General features: G+C 38.4%; 1 protein-coding gene across 5 annotated transcripts in view; it reads left to right on the top strand.

Moving 5' to 3' along the window:
- Positions 1 to 4,225: 4,225 nt before the first annotated feature.
- LOC139762879 (uncharacterized) overlaps positions 4,226 to 15,282 on the top strand; it is a 112,130-nt gene continuing 101,073 nt past the window's right edge. For all 5 annotated transcript variants that reach the window (XM_071688110.1, XM_071688114.1, XM_071688112.1 and 2 more), the window contains exon 1: positions 4,226 to 4,608. The gene's annotated coding sequence lies outside the window, so the exon portion shown is untranslated. The remainder of the gene's footprint in view (positions 4,609 to 15,282) is intronic.

Genomic DNA, 15,282 nt, shown 5'->3' with positions numbered 1-15,282 from the left:
CTACAGAGACACTGGCATCGCCACGACCCAACATCCATGGTATATTGCCGGTCTGGAAACCTGTTTGTACGGCGTTCACGGAAGGATCCGCACTGCCAGACGTATGTACTTTGTTTTCTAAGTGTGGCGTCCGAGGCCAGACGTATGTACTTTACTTTCTAAGTGTGGTGTGGGAGACCAGTCGCTGTTTACATTTTGTAAGTGTGGTGTTGTAAAGTAGTCGTTGTTTATATTGTTTGTAGTAAGTGTGGCGTTGGAGACCAGTCGTTGTTGACATTGTTGTAAGTGTGGCGTTTTTTTACCAGTCGTTGTTTGCATTGTTTTTTGTAAGTGTGGCGTTGGAGACCAGTCGTTGTTTACATTGTTGTAAGTATGGCGTTTTTTTACCAGTCGTTGTTTGCATTGTTTTTTGTAAGTGTGGCGTTGGAGACCAGTCGTTGTTTACATTTTGTAAGTGTGGTGTTGTACACCAGTCGTTGTTTACATTGTTTGTAGTAAGTGTGGCGTTGGAGACCAGTCGTTGTTTACATTGTTGTAAGTGTGGCGTTTTTTGATCAGTCGTTGTTTACATTCCTTTTTTGTAAGTGTGGCGTTTTTTGACCACTCGTTGTTTACATTGTTTTGACCACTCGTTGTTTACATTGTTTTTGACCAGTCGTTGTTTACATTGTTTTTTTTTTGTAAGTGTGGCGTTTTTCTAACCAGTTGCAGCAGCATTGATGTAAGTGACTCTTAAGCTACACATGTGTTTGCAGATGATGCCTAGGTCATGTAGTGGGCAGAGGAGACTGCCCAGATTTCCAAGGGGACTTAAACACCCTTTCCAAAGTCGGCCATTGACCGCACGTCGCCCACGCCCCCCGTATACCACATTATTCCTTTTCTCTCTATCCCATGCATGTCCAGGCACCTGTGACCCATAGCGTATTGGTAGTAGGTAGAAACATTAGGTAGAAGTAGTAGGTAGAAACTTTAGGTAGTAGTAGTAGGTAGAAACATTAGGTAGAAGTAGTAGGTAGAAACATTAGGTAGTAGTAGTAGGTAGAAACTTTAGGTAGTAGTAGGTAGAAACATTAGGTAGAAGTAGTAGGTAGAAACATTAGGTAGAAGTAGTAGGTAGAAACTTTAGGTAGTAGTAGTAGGTAGAAACATTAGGTAGAAGTAGTAGGTAGAAACATTAGGTAGTAGTAGTAGGTAGAAACTTTAGGTAGTAGTAGGTAGAAACATTAGGTAGAAGTAGTAGGTAGAAACATTAGGTAGTAGTAGTAGGTAGAAACTTTAGGTAGTAGTAGTAGGTAGAAACATTAGGTAGAAGTAGTAGGTAGAAACATTAGGTAGAAGTAGTAGGTAGAAACATTAGGTAGTAGTAGTAGGTAGAAACTTTAGGTAGTAGTAGTAGGTAGAAACATTAGGTAGAAGTAGTAGGTAGAAACATTAGGTAGTAGTAGTAGGTAGAAACTTTAGGTAGTAGTAGGTAGAAACATTAGGTAGTAGTAGTAGGTAGAAACTTTAGGTAGTAGTAGGTAGAAACATTAGGTAGTAGTAGTAGGTAGAAACATTAGGTAGAAGTAGTAGGTAGAAACATTAGGTAGTAGTAGTAGGTAGAAACTTTAGGTAGTAGTAGGTAGAAACATTAGGTAGAAGTAGTAGGTAGAAACATTAGGTAGTAGTAGTAGGTAGAAACTTTAGGTAGTAGTAGGTAGAAACATTAGGTAGAAGTAGTAGGTAGAAACATTAGGTAGTAGTAGTAGGTAGAAACTTTAGGTAGTAGTAGGTAGAAACATTAGGTAGTAGTAGTAGGTAGAAACTTTAGGTAGTAGTAGGTAGAAACATTAGGTAGTAGTAGTAGGTAGAAACATTAGGTAGAAGTAGTAGGTAGAAACATTAGGTAGAAGCTGTTCACCTGTGTCATGCATGACCTCTCTCTCTCTCTCTCTCTCTCTCTCTCTCTCTCTCTCTCTCTCTCTCTCTCTTACAACATATGTAATTTCATCTACATCTCACATGTAACTCACATACATGTATGCACTACACGTTCTTAGTAGAATAGATTTATATAAAAATCCCCAATAAATCATAACTGAATATATTAGGAGGCTGGAGACAATAAATGACTTCATTTATCATAAATGTGTTGCATTAACGCTTCGATAACTGTGTGTGTTTTGACTGTGTGTCTGTAGAATTTTTTTTTTTTATCTTTCTTCAGTTTTCTAATTGCCACCTGGAGCTGAGGGGCCGAAGGGCGATGCGCTACGTGAAGTGGCTGGGCAGGTGGGACTTCTTCATGCCCTCTCTGAGCATCGTAGCCATAGCAGACTTTAAAAAAATTTCAAGGTCAGTGTATGGCATGCTTGATAAAAAAAAAAATTTATGGTCGAGCTGTCATGTACTTTGAAAAATCATATTCAAACTCTGACATACTTTAAAAATCATATTCAAACTCTGACATACTTTAAAAATCATATTCAAACTCTGACATACTTTAAAAATCATATTCAAACTCTGACATACTTTAAAAATCATATTCAAACTCTGACATACTTTAAAAATCATATTCAAACTCTGACATACTTTAGAAATCATATTCAAACTCTGACATACTTTAAAAATCATATTCAAACTCTGACATACTTTAAAAATCATATTCAAACTCTGACATACTTTAAAAATCATATTCAAATTCTGACATACTTTAAAAATCATATTCAAACTCTGACATACTTTAAAAATCATATTTAAACTATGACATACTTTAAAAATCATATTCAAACTCTGACATACTTTAAAAATCAAATTCAAACTCTGACATACTTTAAAAATCATATTCAAACTCTGACATACTTTAAAAATCATATTCAAACTCTGACATACTTTAAAAATCATATTCAAACTCTGACATACTTTAAAAATCATATTCAAACTATGACATACCTTAAAAATCATATTCAAACTATGACATACTTTAAAAATCATATTTAAACTATGACATACTTTAAAAAAAACATTTAAACTTATATACTTTATATTTAAACTATGACATACTTTAAAAATCATATTTAAACTGATATACTTTAAAAATCATATTTAAACTGTCATACTTTAAAAAATATTTAAAGTATGACATACTTTAAAAATCACTTAAACTATGACATACTTTAGAAATCATTTAAACTAGTATATACTTTAAAAATAGTATTTAAAGTATGACATACTTTAAAAAATCATATATTAGCTATGACATACTTTAAAAATCAAATTTAAACTATTATATACTTTAATGATTGTATTGAGAGTATGACACTTTAAAAAATCATACTTAAACTATGACATACTTTATCAGGAAGGGATATACAATTAACTTATTCATTTATTCATTTACATCACATACGAAGGGATGTTTGATTAACTTATTTACTTATTTACATTATTACGAAGGGATAATTAACTCATTTACCTATTTATAACGGATGTTTGTAAACATCAGGCTCTATCTTTCGAAAATTTATTTTTGATTTTTTTTTTTGACTGACACCACATGTCAGAAGCCATTTGATAAACAAATGCAAAAAAATTTTAATTAAAATTCTGATGACGTGTTTTTTGGAGGTAAAATTTGAAAAAGATGTGGATTATTACTTGTGTCTATGTCAGTAGATGTTTGAATGTGTATTAAATGAGATTTTTATTTGATGGCCGGATTTTTAAGGTGTGATTAGCGATGTATTTTGATATTACCGAAGGGAAAAATATCCCGCGCCGGTCGACATTCGACATTTGATGCAGATGTGGGCATGTGTAAGGGAGGGAGGCCTTCGTCCGGATGCGTGGCACAGGACTTTATTCGCTATCCGAGTTTTCTAACTTGAAAAGGAGATTTAGACTAATGATCGGATTGTTCGGTAGATATTTTGATATTGATTAAGTATGGGTATCTACTCTATGGAAAGAGGGAATAGATTTACGTCAGTGGCGAGGTGTGATTCCAAAATGGCAGGGAATCGGACGATTCTGATACCTGGGGTAGGTGTGCCGTGTGGGCAGACGAAAAAAAAAAAAAAAGAACACTCGAAACTATGTGGGTTGATGTCTCGCGCTCGTCCCGTAAGCCAATGAGAACATAGGGCGGGAAATGATCTCGATGGTGATTGGTGGATGTGGCAACACGTCGACCCATCCTCCCCCCTCAACCTTGACGGGACTAACGCACTCGGCTTAACCCATCCTCGGGAGCTCAGTAGTGAGCGAGATGTGATCGGGTGAGGACAGCGTGAGGTCCTTCTCTCCCAACAGGGTGAAATCTTTTTGTGAGTGACGCGGCCATATTTTTATCCCGAACAGCGGCAGGAGCCGTGGATTATAGGCAGCCATTAGCCAGTAGTGAGTGTGGAAGGGGGAAAACTCCTCGGTTTGCTAGTAGAACAGAAAGAAGTGCGTGAGAGGAAAAAAGAAAAAAAAAAGGAAGGAAGAAAGAAGGAAAATGGTGAAATCTTCAAGAATATTTTAAGAGGGTTTGGAAGACGAGAGGAATTTTATTTTGATGGCAGTTTGCTTCACCAACCTCCCCCACACTTGAGCATTCCCTCCTCCTCCCTCCTCCATCACTTGGTAAGTGGTAATTACATTAATTTAATTACAAATCCTCAGTGGATCCACAAAAGATCACACGGGACTTTGATGATGATATTCGCAGGCTTGTAAATGGGTAGGCTGTCTCCGTTTATTAATTACTCTCGGTAATTCCTCCACCGGCTAATGACTTACTACCCTGTGGGTGACTGTGGGTAATTAGGGCGAGGGATGACGTCTCGTTGGCAAGGTGTGGGCGAGATGGTTCACCCCGCCTGGGGTAATTAACGAGGGTGTTAATTATCCGGTTCGATCGTTCGGTTGGGGATGTTAGATGGAGATGTTTGGATGGTCGTGTTATACCCCACTGTGGGGCCTTGATATCCCCCCACGCCCACACATACATGCCACTCGCGTATAGTGTAGTCCCCACGCCCACACTGGCGTCCCCACACGCAGCGCTCATCCCCACGCCCACACTCGACCCCACGCACCTTATTTGACCCCCCCACGCCCACGCTTATCCCCACGCACCACACTTATCCCCACGCACCACACTTGTCCCCACACCTTTTTCGGTTGGGTGGTAACAAGGGCCTTAACGACCCCAGGTAGTTTGCATGTGGTTTAAAGACCTGTCTGGTAGTTAGAAGGGATAGCATTGTTCAGTAATTGCTCGATAAATTGGTAAATTGTTTATATTAAGTGCACTGGGAAATATCGATAACATGGCGTAAATTGAGAGATATGGATAAACTGGTGATTGTCTTAGGTAATTTGAATTACATTTATAGTTACATTCAATTTATTGTAAATTGTCATGGGTAATTTTGATTATATTTAGTTATATTTGATTTATTGTAAATTGTCATGGGTAATCTTGATTATATTTAGTTATATTTGATTTACTGTAAATTGTCATAGATAATTCTAATTATATTTATAGTTACATTTAATTTACTGGAAATTTTCATTGATTTTGATTATAATTATGTTTGATATACTGGAAATAGTCATAGGTAATTTTGATTATATTTGTAGTTACATTTAATTTACTGGAAATTTTCATAAATGATTTTTATCATAGTTATGTTTAATATACTGGAAATGGTCATGGGTAATTTTAATTATATTTATGATTATATTTGATTTATATTTAGTTACAAATTTCATGGAGTTCACTTAAATAACATTACTAAAGCTTAAATTGGTAATTGCTTATGTCTAAAAGTTTATGAAATTTCTCCAAAACCTATTTTTTTTTTTTTCATTCTCGTGTTCGCTGTCTCCCACTTCAGCGAGGTAGCGTCGGGAACAGACGAAGGCAGTTAATATACTACATAACAAATACACACCTCGTTTGAATTCTGGCCAATTAATTTTTTTCTAAATTGCATTAAGATTATTCCTTAAATTTTTAAAATTAATCAGTTTGCATTAATTAACAAACCCTAATTACTGAAGCCTAGTTATCGCTTCTAATCACCAGGGGAAAAGATTATTAATTTGGTCTAATATGTCGTCTCCATATTGACATAATTAGATTTTAAGGTTACATATTGCCTTAATGACATGGTTGGGTCATGTCCACTATGTCTACCACGAAACCAAGTATGTTCGAAGTCAAGTGGCCACCTGTTCGGACATTTTGGTTATCAGTTATCAATGAAGATACCCTATTTTTGCACCCTATTTTGTGAAGATACTGTTATCGCTCCTCTCCCTATTTCAGTGATGGAAATTGAATGATTGGAGACTAGTAAAATTGGGGGTGATAAAGTAAGCCTAGTCAGGTGGGTTGAGATAAAGCTAGTCTAGTCGAAATTGAATGATTGGAGACTAGCAAAATTGGGATTAGATAAAGTAAGCCTAGTCAGGTGGGTTGAGATAAAGCTAGTCTAGTTGAAATTGAATGATTGGAGACTAGCAAAATTGAGTTTAGATAAAGTAAGCCTAGTCAGGTGGGGTTAGATAAAGCAAGCCTAGTCAGGTAGTTAGATAAAACAAGTCTAGTTAAGTGGGTTAGATCAAGCAAGCCTATTCAAGTGGGTTACATAAAGGAAGCCTAGTCAAATGGGTTCGATAAAGCAAGCCTAGTCAAAGTAGGTTAGATAAAGCAAGCCTCGTAAAGTGATTAGATAATGCAGTCCTAGTAAAGTGAGTTAGATAAAGCAAGCCTAGTCATAGTGGGTTAGATAAAGGAAGCTAAATTCAAGTGGGTTATATAAAGTAAGCCTAGTCAAAGTGGTTTAGGTAAAGCAAGCCTAGTCAAGTGGGTTAGATAAAGCAAGCCTAGTCAAAGTGGGTTAGATAAAGCAAGCCTAGTCAAAGTGGGTAAGATAAAGCAAGCCTACTCAAAGTAGGTTAGATAAAGCAAGCTTAGTCAAAATGGGTAAGATAAAGCAAGCCTAGTCAAAGTGGGTAAGATAAAGCAAGCCTACTCAAAGTGGGTTAAATAAAGCTAGCCTGGTCAAAGTGGGTTAGATAAAGTAAGCCTAGTCAAAGTGGGTAAGATAAAGCAAGCCTAGTCAAAGTGGGTTAGATAAAGCAAGCCTAGTCAAAGTGGGTAAGATAAAGCAAGCCTAGTCAAAGTGGGTAAGATAAAGCAAGCCTACTCAAAGTGGGTTAGATAAAGCAAGCCTAGTCAAAATGGGTAAGATAAAGCAAGCCTAGTCAAAGTGGGTTACATAAAGCAAGCCTAGTCAAAGTCGGTTAGATAAAGCAAACCTAGTCAAGTGAGATACAGCAAGCCCAGTCAAAGTGTTTTAGATAAAGCAAGCCTAGTCAAGTGAGATAAAGCAAGCCTATTCATAGTGGGTTAGATAAAGCAAGCCTAATAAAGTGTTTTAGATAAAGCTAGCCTTGTCAAAGTGGGTTAGATAAAGCAAGCTTAGTCAAAGTGGGTTAGATAAAGCAAGCCCAGTCAAAGTCCGTTAGATAAAGCAAGTCTAGTCAAAGTGGGTTAGATCAAGCAAGCCCAGTCAAAGTCCGTTAGATAAAGCAAGTCTAGTCAAAGTGGGTTAGATAAAGCAAGCTTAGTCAAAGTCCGTTAGATAAAGCAAGTCTAGTCAAAGTGGGTTAGATAAAGCAAGCCTAGTCAAAGTGGGTTAGATAAAGCAAGCTTAGTCAAAGTGGGTTAGATAAAGCAAGCTTAGTCAAAGTCCATTAGATAAAGCAAGTCTAGTCAAAGTGGGTTAGATCAAGCAAGCCCAGTCAAAGTCCGTTAGATAAAGCAAGTCTAGTCAAAGTGGGTTAGATAAAGCAAGCCTAGTCAAAGTGGGTTAGATAAAGCAAGCTTAGTCAAAGTCCGTTAGATAAAGCAAGTCTAGTCAAAGTGGGTTAGATAAAGTAATCCTGGTCAAAGTGGGTTAGATAAAGCAAGCTTAGTCAAAGTCCGTTAGATAAAGCAAGTCTAGTCAAAGTGGGTTAGATAAAGCAATCCTAGTCAAAGTGGGTTAGATAAAGCAATCCTTGTCGAGTTAGATAAAGCAAATCTAGTCAAGTGAGTTAGGTAAAGCAAGACTAGTCATAGTGGGTTAGATCGAGCAAGCCTAGTCAAGTGAGGTAAAGCAAGCCTAGTCAAAGTGATTAGATCAAGCGAGCCTAGTCAAAGTGGGTTAGATAAATCAGTCTTAGTGAAAGTGGGTTAAAGCAAGCCTAGTCAAAGTGGGTTAGATAAAGCAATCTTTGTCGAGTTAGATAAAGCAAATCTAGTCAAGTGAGTTAGATAAAGCAAGCCTAGTCAAAGTGGGTTAGATAAAGCAAGCCTAGTCAAAGTGGGTTAGATAAAGCAAGCCTAGGCGAGCTAGATAAAGCAAACCTAGTCAAGTGGGTTAGATAAAGCAAGCTTAGTCAAAGTGGGTTAGATAAAGCAAGCCTAGTCAAAGTGGGTTAGATAAAGCAAGCCTAGTCGAGCTAGATAAAGCAAACCTAGTCAAGTGGGTTAGATAAAGCAAGCTTAGTCAAAGTGGGTTAGATAAAGCAGAGGTAGGAAGTGAGATAAAGCAAACCTAGTCAAAGTGGGTTAGATAAAGCAAGCCTAGTGAGATAAAGCAAACCTAGTCAAAGTGGGTTAGATAAAGCAAGCCTAGTAAGTGAGATAAAGCAAACCTAGTCAAAGTGGGTTAGATAAAGCAAGCCTAGTAAGTGAGATAAAGCAAACCTAGTCAAAGTGGGTTAGATCAAGCAAGCCTAGTCAAAGTGAGTTAGATGAAGCAAGCCTAGTCAAGTGAGATAAAGCAAGCCTAGTCAAGTGTAAAAACCCCCCTCCTTGACTTCGCCTTTCAGAACTCGCTGGGCGAGGCATGGCTTTATAAAAGCCTTGAGGTGGGGGGGGAGGAGGGAATGGATGGCTGGGCCTTGAGGTGGGGGGAGGAGGGAATGGATGGCTGGGCCTTGAGGTGGGGGGAGGAGGGAATGGATGGCTGGGCCTTGAGGTGGGGGGAGGGAATGGATGGCTGGGCCTTGAGGTGGGGGGAGGAATGGATGGCTGGGCCTTGAGGTGGGGGGAGGAATGGATGGCTGGGCCTTGAGGTGGGGGGAGGGGAAGGATGGCTGGGCCTTGAGGTGGGGGGAGGAGGGAAGGATGGCTGGGCCTTGAGGTGGGGGAGGAGGGAATGGATGGCTGGGGCCTTGAGGTGGGGGGAGGAGGGAATGGATGGCTGGCCTTGAGGTGGGGAGGAGGGAATGGATGGCTGGGCCTTGAGGTGGGGAGGGAATGGATGCTGGGCCTTGAGGTGGGGGGAGGGAATGGATGGCTGGGCCTTGAGGTGGGGGAGTTGAGTGGGTGGTGAGTGAGTCATGAAGGTGGCCTGGTGGGGAGGGGGGGAGGAGGAGAGTCCAGCAGATAAGCCAAGAAAGAGAAGGAGGGGGAGGGGGGGTCATACGTGGCCATTATGGCGGGGGTGACAGCCACTCTCCTCCCCCCCTCCCCCTCAGGCTCCTACGTCACAGGGGGGGGGGCGGGGCGGGAATAGTTACCATCGTTCACCATACGTAACGCGAAACTTACTATTAAAATACATATGTATGTATATATGTAGTTGTTATATGTCGCTTTCGTCTAGTATATAGCTTTAAATTACTCTTGATATATGTGATATAGGACGGGGTCAGACCACCGTATATAGTCCTTGTTTTATATAGGAAAACGTTAGCCCGGGGGTGTCATAGGTCGAGTTGCCAGTTCGTGATATACTCCCCTGGAAATAAAGGGAAAGTCTGGCTATATATTATTGGAACGTGTGATGATGTTGGGGGTGATATATCACGGGGAAAATAAGCTCATTTGAAAGTCTCAATGTCTGAATTGTAGTGGTAAAGTTATCAAAAAAAATTGTGAAAATATTTTGATTTTCAAGTCAAAAGTATTTACTAATATTTGGATATATTGTCAGTAGATATTTAGACTTGTTGATATATTTTAACATGATAAGGATGATATATGGTCTGATATCTTGAGATAATTTAAATTGGTTATGTTCTACTGGTATTTAAATTGGTTATGTTCTACTGATATTTAAATTGGTTATGTTCTACTGGTATTTAAATTGGTTATGTTCTACTGGTATTTAAATTGGTTATGTTCTACTGATATTTAAATTGGTTATGTTCTACTGGTATTTAAATTGGTTATGTTCTACTGATATTTAAATTGGTTATGTTCTACTGATATTTAAATTGGTTATGTTATACTGATATTTAAATTGGTTATGTTCTACAGGTATTTAAATTGGTTATGTTCTACTGATATTTAAATTGGTTGTTATACTGATATTTAGATTGGTTATGTTCTACAGGTATTCAAATTGGTTATGTTCTACTGGTATTTAAACTGGTTATGTTCTACTGATATTTAAATTGGTTATGTTCTTCTGATATATAGATTGGTTATGTACTACTGGTATTTAAATTGGTTTTGTTCTATTTAAATTGGTTATGTTCTACTGATATTTAAATTGGTTATGTTCTACTGGTATTTAAATTGGTTATGTTCTACTGATATTTAAATTGGTTATACTGATATTTAAATTGGTTATGTTCTACAGGTATTTAAATTGGTTATGTTCTACTGATATTTAAATTGGTTATGTTCTACTGATATTTAAATGGTTGTTATACTGATATTTAAATTGGTTATGTTCTACTGATATTTAAATTGGTTATGTTCTACTGATATTTAAATGGTTGTTATACTGATATTTAAATTGGTTATGTTCTACTCATAATTAAATTGGTTGTTATACTGATATTTAAAAGCTATTCAAATGGGTTATGTTCAAACTGATATTTAAAAGTTATTTAAATGGGTTATGTTCTGATATCTATACATTATCTAAGTGGGTTAGAGAGAGAGAGAGAGAGAGAGAGTATAACCCTATTGTGTTCAAAGTCACCTCTTGTCTGATGAGGGCGCCGGTAGGGTCCAACCGGCCACTGGCAAGTACAGGGACTCTCCGCCTTGTGTCCCACCCGACAATAGAAAACGTGACACGCCTGGCGGCAAGAGGCGGCTACGCCACAGGCGGAGTTGAATCCCGTTTTCGTTCGCCATATTGGACGGCAGGGAAAACAATATGGCTTTATTCTCGCGTTAAAATTAGGGTTTAATTAATGATTTTAATGAACGAGTCTGATGAAAGGTGATGGTCTATGACCAGGTTATCTGCTGGTGGACAGATAACACAAGACCTGATGGTCTATGACCAGGTTATCTGCTGGAGGACAGATAACGCCGGACCTGATGGTCTATGACCAGGTTATCTGCTGGTGGACAGATAACACCAGACCCTGATGGTCTATGACCAGGTTATCTGCTGGAGGACAGTACATGGGAAGGACAGATAACACCAGACCCTGATGGTCTATGACCAGGTTATCTGCTGGAGGACAGTACATGGGAAGGACAGATAGCACAAGACCCTGATGGTCTATGACCAGGTTATCTGCTGGAGGACAGTACATGGGAAGGACAGATAACACAAGACCCTGATGGTCTATGACCAGGTTATCTGCTGGAGGACAGTACATGGGAAGGACAGATAACACCAGACCCTGATGGTCTATGACAAAGAAAGGGGAGGGAAGGGAGGAGGGAAGGGGTCAAATGTTAGCTAGTTTACCAAGCGCCCCTCCCCCCCTTTTTTGTCTGTTTTCCTGGCGCTACCTCGCTGAAGCAGGGGGTGGCGATGCTGTGTCTTGTGGGGCAGAGGTAGCGCCGGGAATGGATGAAGGCCGGCGAGGATGAATATGTGCATGTGTATGTATGTATTATGTCTGTGTATGTTTGTATACGTATATGTATATGTATGTATATGTGTGCATATAAGGGCGTGTATGTACATGTATATATATGTGCATATGAGTCAATGGGCCATTCTTCGTCGTCTGTTTCCTTGCGCTATCTCGCTGAGGCGGGAAACAGTGATTAAGTGTAATGAATAAATTATATATATATATATATATAAGCATTATTATTATTATTATTATTATTATTATTATCTTTATTATTTTGCTTTGTCGCTGTCTCCCGCGTTAGCGAGGTAGCGCAAGGAAACAGACGAAAGAATGGCCCAACCCACCCACATACATATGTATATACATACACGTCCACACAAGCACATATACATACCTATCCATCTCAACGTATACATATATATACACACACAGACATATACATATATACCCATGCACACAATTCACACTGTCTGCCTTTATTTATTCCCATCGCCACCTCGCCACACATGAAATACCATCCCCCTCCCCCCTCATGTGTTGGCGTTCGTGTGGCCATCTGGATTGACGTGTGTGTGTGTGTGTGTGTGTGTGTGTGTGTGTATGTGTGTGTGTGTGTGTGTGTGTGTTGTATGTGTATGTGTGTGTGTGTATGTGTTTATATGTGTTTGTGTGTGTATGTATGTATGTATGTATGTATGAGTGTGTGTGTGTGTGTGTGTATGTGTGTGTCTGGACACCTTCGTGGACCTCTGTGGTGTAGTGTTTAGCGTTGCTGACCATGATGCAGTCATTGGACCCGCTCGGCGTTGAGTGTCTGGGTTCGAATCCTGCTTGTGTGTTAGTCGGTCCACACCCAACCCAGGTGTGTTCAGTTTCGCATCGTAGACATAATCGTGCTTATCAGTCAACCGTTGGTTATTCAAATGTGTTCATTTATTAACATATAAATCATATTATTCTTTATTGTTTATTTTTGTTAAGGTCTTAAAGTTTTAAATAAAGAATGAAATGGTTTTGTTTTTCTTCTGAGACCTGATTAATTTCGTATTAATATAATGAAACTAATGAATTTCAAGCCATAGATAAGAAAATATACAATCATAACATAATGAATTTATCAGAACTGGCAGAGATAACTGAGTGGAAAAAAGACATTTATTCGTAAAGGAAAAGTTATTAGATAAACGTAGATTGTAATGACTTCAGAAACTGTTTATTTACATATCTCATCTGGGCTAATTAATGTGATAAGTGGGTTGTGAATAAAGTGTATAGATTTATATTAATTATCGGTCCATTGTATCATTGATCAACCCGTTTTAGTTATTATTTATTAATTATTGATAATGAATAATATGGTTTCTCAACTGGGGCTCATTTACCTAGCACTATCATAGTTTCCCTTTAGGAGAGGTACAATTAATTTTTAATTTACTAATTGTATTGCACATAAAAGATTGAAAATCTAATTATTTTAGTTAGAATATAAATAATTTAATGATATTAACGCGTGAGGTAGGTGAAACACAAGAGATAAATTATAATTTAGTTATGTGATGGGAGCATTGTATCTAGCCTCCTTGGGAAACAGGTAACATGGACTGGCTTGGTCGTATGGCGTCCATGTCGACATATTTCACGCATTATTACGCCTTAAACCTGACGTTGCACCTCATCCCCCACGAACAGGGAAGGTACGCGAAGGTATTAACTCTCGAAATCAACGGAGGGAATGAAGATATTAAGCGTAATGGCGGCGTAATGACACGATGAACGCCATGGCGGCTGGTGCGCGCTGGTAACTTCCAATGGCCTGGCCGACCTGTGTGTGGCTGAATACATTATACCCAATGGCGTCCACACCAAGTGGAGCTCCCCCCACAGAGTTTTCTCTCTCGTGTTTATTTATTCCATTTATATTCCTATGTCGTCTGTGGCCTTATATATGTAGTGATTTAGAATTACTTTAGATTCTGTGGGGCCCGTGAGCTGCGCTCCCTGCCAGTAGCAGGGTGAGGGAGACTCCTTGTGGCAGCGAGTTGATCAGTGAGACTGAAGTCACTTCCAGTGATACCGCCTCGTTCCCAGTGGTGGGGGATCGGGGTGGTAGCGACGGGAATGGATGAAGGCAAGCGAGGATGAATCTGTACATGTGTTATATATATATATATATATATATATATATATATATATATATATATATATATGTCTGTGTGCGTATGTGTATCTGGGCGTTTATCATTATCCTCTCTCTCTCTCTCTCTCTCTCTCTCTCTCTCTCTCTACTATATATAATTATATTTATATATATATATATATATATATTAAATAATTATATATATATATATGAAAAGATTGGCCATTCTTCGTCTGTGTCCTGGCGCTACTTCGCTGACGCGGGAGACGGCGATCAAGTATAGTAAATGAATAAATGAGTAAAGAAATTATATATATATATATATATATATATATATATAATATATATATAGATTGATAGATAGTAATAGATAGATTTAAATTAATCAATTTTATATTGTACCAGCGAGTTCGGGGTATCTATTCATTTTTAATAAACGAGATTTTTTGAGAATTAAATAAAAAAACCGATCCGGAAAGGTAAAACTGGGGAGTTTTGTCTTGGGGGGTCTGGGGGTGGATAATTGGTCAAATTGTGGTCGGGGGTGGGGAATAATTGGGTCAAATTGGTCGGGGGGGAATAAATGGGTCAATGTTCGATGGGGGAATATGGTCAAATTGGGGGGCGGGGGGAGGATAATAATGGCCACTACGTGACCATTGCCGACACGTAGCTGAAATTTAATGGCCCTTTTTTGAAGCCTTTTAGATCGATAGCTTTCAGTACACTGATGATTATAGACGATAAATTGGCCATTTATTTATCTATTATATCCAATTTTATCGTGTTTTGTCTAATATCCTTGCCAGCTTGGAGTGAGTGAGGGTGGAGGGAGGCTGAGTCACCACCATAATGCGTCATACTTCCAGTGATTACGCCTCGTTTCCCAAGTGGTGGTGGTCGGAGTGGTGGTTAGCGACGGAATGATTGAAGGACCAAGCGAGGTGAATATGTACATGTGGTTTATATTAATATATGTTTATTTATAATTTGAATATATATGATGTCTGTGTGCGTATGTGTTCTGGGCGTTTATCCTCTCTCTTATCTCTTCTCACTCTTCTCATCTCTCTATAATATATAATATTTATTATATATTATATTATGTATTAATATTATATATATATATATATGAAAAGATTGGCCATTCTTCGTCTGTGTCCTGGCGCTACTTCGCATGACGCGGGAGACGGCGATCAAGTATAGTAAATGAATAAATGAGTAAAGAAATTATATATATATATATATATATTATATATATATTATATATATATATATAGATAGATAGATAGATAGATAGCATTTTAAATTTAATTCAATTTTCAGTTGTACCAAGCGAC

The sequence above is a fragment of the Panulirus ornatus genome, chromosome 45, assembly GCF_036320965.1.
Source record: "Panulirus ornatus isolate Po-2019 chromosome 45, ASM3632096v1, whole genome shotgun sequence".
NCBI classification, from domain to species: domain Eukaryota; kingdom Metazoa; phylum Arthropoda; class Malacostraca; order Decapoda; family Palinuridae; genus Panulirus; species Panulirus ornatus.
Note: the sequence above shows the minus strand (reverse complement) of the source record. Positions and strands in the feature narration are given on the sequence as shown.